Raw genomic sequence first — 9,240 nt, forward strand, 5'->3', positions numbered from 1 at the left:
CAGAGAAGTGTGAATTTCAAATAATTCTTTCATTTATGTGTGTGATGGTTCAGGAAGTGTGAGTTAGGTAGATTCTCATCCAAATGCAAACTGAACAAATGCTTCACCCATCCCTAGCTCTTACCTGTTCTAGATTTGATTTCTGTTCACCCGCCCCTTATTTGCCTTTTATGTATCATCCTCCCAACCTGCTCCTACTATGGAGATCAACTTCCTTTGATCAGAATGAGCCACTATTTGTGGGAATGAAAAAGGCATGGGCTAAAATTTAATTTGCAAACATTGGCAGCCTTTTTTAAATTAATTGGAAATTAAAAGGTCAGATAAGACCACAACCTTTTCAGTATCTTGAAATCTATGTTGCTGACCCCCTGTGAAAGGTTTCTAGCTGGGAAAAATTATGAGAAAGATGCACATACATATAGCACATTGGATACTTTTCTGGTCTCTTGATATGAAGATTCCATTTCATGCATGAGCAGTAATTTGAACTGGGGACATCAGTGACATATGACTAAGATTTCCCCACCACACTTCTGATAACATTTATGTGAACTGAAACATATTACTTTTTAATGTCAGAAGAGTTAACATTTTGTCACCAGGAACATTATTATCTGCTTTGCTCTTTTCACATTTTTCTTCCCTTCCACAAAGATATAAATTAACTCTGAAAATAGTCTTTCTGCCTCACCTGTCAATGGACCTCCCTCCCCTTGCTGGTCCAAGCATGCCTTCTAGCTATTTTCTTCGCAAATAAAATTAGGTCTTTCATGAAACTTGGATCTGGAATTTGGAGATTTGTCTTTCTGGGGAATTTTGTATTTTCTGATGAACAGTTTATCTCTGCCATCTAGATGGGACCCATGCATGACTCCATTTGCTTTGTGTGTGATTGCTCTCCCTTTTGTCCTGAGCTGGTATTTGGGAGATGGATGTGATTTGACCTGGCGCTTGGCCACAGTCCACAAGCCACTTGCTTCAAAATAATTACATCAAAGGATCTGAAGCTAATTCCAGGTTGAACAGGCTGCACACTGCACCTTATACTCATCTTGGACCAGGAACCTTGTAATGTAAGAAAATGAGAAGGGACGGGGAAATCTGTCAGTTTAGGTTCCCCTCAGTCCTCATCCTTCCTCATCTCCAGTCCTTTGCTCCTGTCTCAGTGACATCTACACTGGATTGGTCATGTCTATGGCAGGATCCCCAAGGATGTGTTCCATGAGGGACTGGCTTCAGGCACCAGGCCTGTTGGCAGACCAATCTTTATTACAAAGATGTCTGCAAACATGACATGAAAGCTGGCAACATTAACCCCACTGTGTGGGAATTACTTGCAGACGACCACAGTGCCTGGAGACAAATATAGCTTAGGGGTATTTCTAGATTCACTGCTGTCACTTGATGCTCAGGTGCCCTCAGTGATGGGAAGGTCCTTCCATTTTAGGATTTAGGATTCCTACTGTAAAGAGCACTTAACATGTCTTTTGCAAATATGTACAACCCATCATGGCAAAGGTCAAAAAGGCAAGTTAGTAAGAAGGGGAACCTTGGCAAAATTCAAATGTTTTCCTTAATTCATGGCACACTGCATGGCAGAATATTTCTTACTGTTTGCTCCAAAGGAGAAAGACCTCTGCTATCAAAACAGCAATTGCATTTGACATGTCTTGAAAATCTCACAAAGAGAATGAGTCAGTAGCTACCCGTTGCTGGGTATCCTCAAATTGGTAATATAAAATCAATTTTTCCTTACTTTAGTATGAAGGTTCCTGGGAGGTTCTCTGCAGCAAAACATAAACGTTGAAAATTTAGGATAATATTCTAATTTAATCTCCTAGCATGACTCCTTTGTTCTCCTGTTCCTCGTCACACATGACTGACGTTCACTCTTTAGGAAAACACTTTCCACAAATGTCAGATGCCATTAATTGCATTTAGCAAAAGCTGCTTCCATAGGATGCAAGAGCTGCCACTGTGCACATTTTTTAATCTATGGGATACATGTCATTTGAAACAAATTAGTACAAGAAATGACTAAATAATTGGTATTCAAGCATGTATGGCAGGGGTGGAGGTTTTCAGGCCTTGAGGCCATATGCACCTACCCAGGCCTCTCCTTCTGATTCTCAGAACTCTCCCCAGGCTACAACAGTCTCGTTCCACACCCTCCTTGAGCGTTTCTTTCTGGAATGTGCCTTTGAGCTCTGATCATGCTTCTTGCTTGCCTGAATGGAAGACAGAGAGGGATGTGTGAGCATGTGTAGAAAGCAGCCTACTTTAGAAAGGTAACAGTTACCATTGTTGTTCTGCCCATTTTTGCCTCTGGCATCACCCACCACCAGCATGTGGTCCTCAGAAGCAAATGTAGCCCTCTGGGCTGAAAAGGGTTCCCCATCCCTGGTGTACAAGCACTGGGTTATTTTCTCTCCCCCCCCCCCCAAGAGCTGGCACAGCTAGTATAGACTGGGAGCCTGAAAGGTTTCTTATTACGAAAATCTGCTTGGTAATGAATTTCCATTTTGCCTCTCCAAACTACACACCTTCAGGACTATTTGCCTGCAGTGGTGTGGGGGCTCCTTCTCCCTGGTGCCTTCCCACACCTCTCCAGTAATACTTGGAAGGAAGGAGGTATGCCGGTAGACACCTTCTTTACATGGATCATCATATCACAATGGGAAGGGATTCTTACATTGCTATGGGAATGGTATAACTGGCCCTTTCTGAGACTGAACGATGGATGCTCTATACCACTTCAGGCTGCAGATGCAAGAAATAATATATTTAGGAATTTCACTTTTCATATACACTCACCTTTCTTTATACTGCAAACTACTATGTCAACAGGTCAGCCTAGTAGCCTCCCTGACATGCTGTAATCTCAGGTTTCTGCTGAGGTAACATCATAGGTCTACAAAGGTTTAATAAGCCGTATCAGCTATCTGCTTCCTAAGCTTTACTGCAGGCTGATTCATATGTGTCTATATGTCACCCACCCAGAAACCACAGGGGTGATAAAAACATGGGGGGGGGAGTGCATTTCATCAGCTGAATTTGTGACTCATGTCCTATAGGGGGGCGAAATCCCTACAATGATATCATATGCTTATTGTCATCCTATGTTACATCTGCTTTTACTACTGTCTGCCAATTAGCTACTGGGCTACATTCAAGGTGCTGGTGAACAAAGCATTGCACAGCTTAGGACCAGGATACCTGGAAGCTGTAATGATCTGACTGATTCCTGCCCTCTGCAGGAGAAGGTCTCTTGCATATGCTATCTTATCTATGCATGAGTTAGGAACGGGACCTTTAGTATGGTGACACCTATGCTTTGAAACTCCCTCGCATAATATATCAGGCAGGGACCAACTCCATTGCCTTTTGAAGATGCTCCTTTTTCAACAAGGTGCTTAGCCTGGTCTTTAGCGGTACTGGATTTGTTTTAATATATATCTTTATTGTTAATTTGTTTCTTTTGAGAGGGGCAGTTTCACAGGAAGCAATTTGAAAATGAAATAACTACTTTCCCGGACACCATTATCCATTGTTTCTCTGCTGCTGATGACACAATACAGCAGAGTTTGATCTGTTGTGGGTTGATCTTATGTGTACCTCACCACCTGATGTTGCCCTCATCAAATGATAAAATGAATGCAATGTCTAGACGCAGCCTGTGTTACACTTGGTGAAATTCTTTGAAAAAGAAATGGAACATGATTTTGAAAGTGAGATGGTTATATGTCTGACAACTTTATTTTTGTTTTGATCCTAATTTGTGGCTGGTATGCTCACTTAATTTCTAAACAGCACAGCACATTTATTCATTAACATTTGGAACACTTTTCTACTTGCATGGGCTGTGGGTAATGTAATTAATAAATTATTTATCCAGAAATGGCACCTTAATAACTGTTTTTTTCCTCCCTCAGAATGGCTGGATCACCAGCCGTGCAGTGATTATGATTGCATATGTTTATATCTTTCCGAGCAGCAACTAGGAAATAAATGTAAACTCTGCTACAGTATTATTTGCACAAACTACAAGCTGTATTTAAATGGAAGTGTGGCTGCCAAACATTCTAATGCCTTCCAAGCTATCTACACAGAAGATGAGTTTGCTTAGAAACAAATGTGTAAGCTAGAGATATTTGCAGTGGCAGATCCAGGCCTTTCTTTTCAGTGGGGAGGGAGGGCATGGGGGGAGGCTATCTGAATGGGCCAACTTTCTCCTTGATACTGTCACCTCTGCCCATTCCCCTGATCTCTCTATCTGCCCCCCAGTCTGGTTTACCACCCAGGAGGAAATTGCAAGACAATACGAGGGTGTTTAATATTTCTCGCATGTTGGTAGAGGATGGGTGGAGAAGCAACAACATTAACAAGGCTCAGGGTGGTTTCCTTAGTATATAATTCAGGCAGGAGTATCACCCAGATCTACCTGGAGGCACCAGGGATTGAACCTGGGACCCTACCATAACGCGGGTAAGAAGATGTGGCCTGCTTTCTGCACTGCAACACCTAGCTCTGTATCTCCTACACTGTCTGGAAGCAGCTCACGGGTGTTTCACCTGCTCTTTCCCAATGGCAGCCTTTCAGTAGCTGGTAAAGAACATTAACTATAAGTAGCAGAGGGAGGGGCCGAGGACTCTGATATTATTAGCCACCATCAACTACCTGCATTTGTGCCCCTGTTGCACCATTCAGCTCCCTCGATTTATAGCAGAGCAAGGGGAAGTCTTCAACATGTCAGTTTTGCATTGATTTAATGTAAGCCTATTATGCATTCTTGGATTTGATTAGTTGCCATGAAAATACTAACAGAGAAGTGGGATATAAGCAATGGTAAAGAAAAACAGCAACTGCTGGATCTCGCCAACCTCCACTGCTGGTCATAGATGAATGTGTGGGATAGCCAGCCTAATATAATCAACATGCTCAAGGCTAATATATGCATGAAGTGGTTAATGCCACGGAGTAAGCTCTCCTGCCAGGCAACCCCCTCTTGCCCTGGTCCACCCCCCTCAGTTCACCAGAGAAGCTCAACATGCGAGGTCTGAGCTGGTTGATCCAAGCTCAGACCACATTGCTTTCATATGCTATTTTTTGTTTTCCTATAACAACAATATAGGAACTTTCATCACTTTGAAACTAACCTAAGTATTGCTGTCTGTGTTTTCTGAGTGCTGTATGGAAAAGCACAAGAACCTTTGGAGAGTTTGTTAAGTAAACATTTTTAAACTTACCAAACGTGTAGGGTTTGTTTGGTTTTTTTCTGTGCAAAGGAAAGTGGGGACCATTTTGGAACTCTTAGGGGCATATTTTAAAGGTCCAACAGCCTATATTTCAAATGTCTCACTTTGCTGCATATTTTGTGATTTTAAATGTCTGCTGGTTTCTCTCACGCTTAGCATCCAGGGAATTATCCTCTTTTATACCTATTTTTTCCTTGCCACTAACAGACTGCATATAGATTTAATAGGAAGGCAATAAGCTGTCTTATCAATGCTTTTGAATATTAGGTTTGTAAGACTGAAGTGGATTAAAGTGCTCAGTCACTCTGATGGAACAAAGAAACCTTTTTTTTAAAAAAAAAAGAAACAAACATTTTTTGGTTGGGAAAGTGAGGAGGAAATGCAATGGAAAATGGAAAATGAACAAATGATTAATGGAAAACATATAAATATCACATGGGCTAATGAATGAATTCATGAATGGTCATTGTCACAAAACTACACTAGCTCCATAAAGAATAGCTCAAGAAAGATTACACATAGTCTAACATCCGCATACATTTTATGAATTCAAATGGGAGGGGGGGAATGTTCAACATACTGGTCGACTGGTGTATCCCTCAATAATGCTGACCCCATCTGATAGTGGTTCTCCAGATTGTCAAGAGAGAGAATCTTAGCAGGGTTGCCATATTTCAAAAAGTAAAAATCCAGAAAACTTTTTGCCAAAGTTGTTGACCTTTCCTTTCCTTTTTTCCTTTCCTTTCCTTTTTGACCAAAGTTGTTGACCTTTTTCTTGTTGACGTTTCTGAGCGTCAACAATTTCTGAGGAAATTGGCAAAAATGACTCTGCCGACATGGGTTGCTATACGTCTGGATTCTCCTGGACATTTTTCCAATTTTCATCCAGGCACTGCTTTCAATTGCAGTATTCCGGGTATGTCTGGGAAATTCTGGATATTTGGCAATCCTATGTTACAGAGATGTTGGGAATTGAATCTGGAACCTTCTGCATACAAAGCAGAACCATTGAGCTATTTGCCCCTTATCCAGAGTTTTAAAAGTTGCAAGCCTAGCAGAGTACAACTCAACTGAGCACTCGTTGTCATTGCCTTTGAGCTCTGACAGAGTTATGGACAATAGGAAACATTATAAGAAGCTGTAGTCTTCTTGGACAGCATGGTGGAAGGGAGAGAGAGAAGAAGAAAAAAAAGCTGACGAAGCTGACCTTAACTAAAAAGCTGTCTAGCAGCATACAATGAGGCAATGCTGTCTCTTTTTGAAAAGTTGGGCATCTTCTCTCTATATAAAATATGTTTTCTCCTTCCTACACTCATGCTTACCCTGCAAACCAAGAAGGCACAGAACAAAAATAACAGATGACAGTGGGGTGTTGTTTATTGGATCGATGGCATGATAAATGATCAAATGTTCCATGCAGGGAGCCAGACAATAAGCTGAAGCCAAGCTCACCTTGCAATCAATCCCCTGACAAGTCTCCTGGGCTGAGGAATTATAGCAAAATTGAAGGCACACTCTGGTCCCCTTTCCTCCTGCTAAGGCACCTGGTCAAGATCTAGCCATTTTTCAGTTCTTTCAAATAAATTCAAGGGAAGATATGTGTGTGTGTGGGGGGGTTATTCTTTGGCACAGAGGTGGCCAGCTGATGGTGTCCAACAGACTGCCTTACTCCCTTCTCTGTCTCCCTGTCTCTGCCTCTCTGTTTCCTACCCCATTTTGCTAAACAACTTCACTTAGGACCTCTCAGCTCTTACCTTTTACGGTGACATAGTTGCTATTGATTATGAATTGTTTTGGCATCTTTTCACACAACTTTATCATATTCCACTGCTATTCTGGAATAAAGTACTCTTCTTTTTGTTCTGCCACAAAAGACATTTGTAAAAGATCCATACTGGAATTCTCAGTATTTCCATTCTTTGTAGAATGTGTTAAAAAGCATCATGCCACTTTCTCTTTGGAGAGGATGGGAGTTGGTGGACTTTGGTGCAAGAGGTTTCGGTTTCACACCACTTCGCTCTGACCAGTGTGAATTGTCGGTTTAGACTAAGTGTTGTTCTGAGGAGAAAAGGGCAGATAGCTATGGGAGTTCCAGGATGAACCATAACAGGATGTAACACAGTGGTCATTCCTCTCATCTAACCTTCTACACTTGTGAATCAAGATTTACACATAACATAGGCACAGATTAGCTGGGAGAGATTTCAAGTTGTAAATGAATATAGCCATTATTGACTCTGAGTTTTGGCAGACCCTAGGCAAACTGTCCTTGGAGGGCCCTACCAACATCTTCAGCCTCTTTGCAACTCACCACCCTGAATATTGCTAGGAAAGCCCTTCGTCTCATGTAAGCCAGGTTAAGGCACCGTATGGATGGGTTGCCCTCCATGTAATTTCCAGCCACAGGAAGTCAACACTGCCTGGGCTAGTGTTCTCTGGCACTTGGCCTTTTAATTTCTTAAACATCATCATCATCATCAACAACAACAACAATAATTTTGGCATGTATGAGTGGAACAGAGGCAAAGGCACAGAAAAAGAAGGGAAATTGCAGTACATGTCCTTTTTTGTTGTTTGTTTCATGCAGATTCAACAGAACAGTATGGCAAATTAATGAAGCAATACATGACCTACACAGAAGTAAGAGGGAAAGCTGGAAATTGAGCAACAAGAAAGTGATGTGAGCTCTGCAAATGCTTTTGGTGGAGGAGGGGCATGAGGAGAAGCATTTGTGTGTAGGAGCCAGATCTATGTGGCACTGAACATGCTTTGCATGCTTAACATCCCCAAGTATCTCCAGTGAAAAGGATCAGTTAGCAGATGGTGTGAAAGTCCTCTGCCTGAGACCTTGGAGAGATCCGAATGTGTGCAGATTGCAACTTACGTATCTGTCATGCTTTTCAAATGATACTCATCTGTTCTTTAAACGGAGGTTATCTTGCCCTTCTCTTTTCAGGGATGAAGATTTGGATTTGATATCCCGCCTTTCACTCCCTTTAAGGAGTCTCAAAGCGGCTAACATTCTCCTTTCCCTTCCTCCCCCACAACAAACACTCTGTGAGGTGAGTGGGGCTGAGAGACTTCAAAGAAGTGTGACTGGCCCAAGGTCACCCAGCAGCTGCATGTGGAGGAGCGGAGACGCGAACCCGGTTCCCCAGATTACGAGACTACCACTCTTAACCACTACACCACACTCCCATAAATTTGTTTTTACAGGATGATGTCTTCTGGCCCTCAAGGCCAGGTTGGGGCATCAATGAACCTATAAAAGGGCCAATAAAAATGTGTGAGCCTATGTTCTACTTCCACTGTCAGAGGCATTATGCTTCTGACTACAGAGCCATAGCTAGGTGATCTTGCGCCCCGGGAGATGCGCTGTGGTCCAGATTGCACCCCCTAGCTGTGAACAAATTAGCTCTTCTTTCTGCCTCTCCTCCAACCCCAACCCCAACCCCCCACACCCATTCAATTCCTCACACACTTCACCTTGTAATGAATTCTTTTTTGTAATGAATTCTGATTGAAGCAGGACACCAAGATGGGGAAGGTTGACCTAGATGATGGTATACAGTGGTACCTCAGGTTAAGTACTTAATTTGTTCCGGAGGTCCGTTCTTAACCTGAAACTGTTCTTAATCTGAAGCACCACTTTAACTAATGGGTCCTCCTGCTGCTGCCACGCCACCGGAGCATGATTTCTGTTCTCATCCTGAAGCAAAGTTCTTAACCCGAGGTATTATTTCTGGGTTAGCGGAGTCTGTAACCTGAAGTGTATGTAACCCGAGGTACCACTATATAGGCATTTCCCCACTTACACGCGGGTTATGCATCATGAGACAAAGGTTGTTGCAGACAGAGTGGCTCCAAGACTAGTAAATCACTAACTAAGACTGTGCCTCTGTGAAGAGTCAGATAGCTGCTATGAGTGCTCTGTGTATGCTCTTTAACTATGCTGTTTCTGAACAAGTTTATTTTCTTCAGC

General features: G+C 42.4%; 1 long non-coding RNA gene across 1 annotated transcript; it reads right to left on the reverse strand.

The window, feature by feature from the left end:
• Positions 1 to 612: 612 nt before the first annotated feature.
• LOC308578619 lies at positions 613 to 8,220 on the reverse strand. The gene is made up of 3 exons (XR_014004039.1): positions 8,143 to 8,220; positions 2,696 to 2,763; positions 613 to 2,231 (listed from the first exon to the last, which is right to left on the reverse strand). It is a non-coding gene; the product is annotated as an uncharacterized lncRNA (long non-coding RNA).
• Between the last annotated feature and the right edge of the window lie 1,020 nt (positions 8,221 to 9,240).

Source organism: Podarcis bocagei (assembly GCF_964188305.1).
Source record: "Podarcis bocagei genome assembly, chromosome: Z".
Taxonomy (NCBI): domain Eukaryota; kingdom Metazoa; phylum Chordata; class Lepidosauria; order Squamata; family Lacertidae; genus Podarcis; species Podarcis bocagei.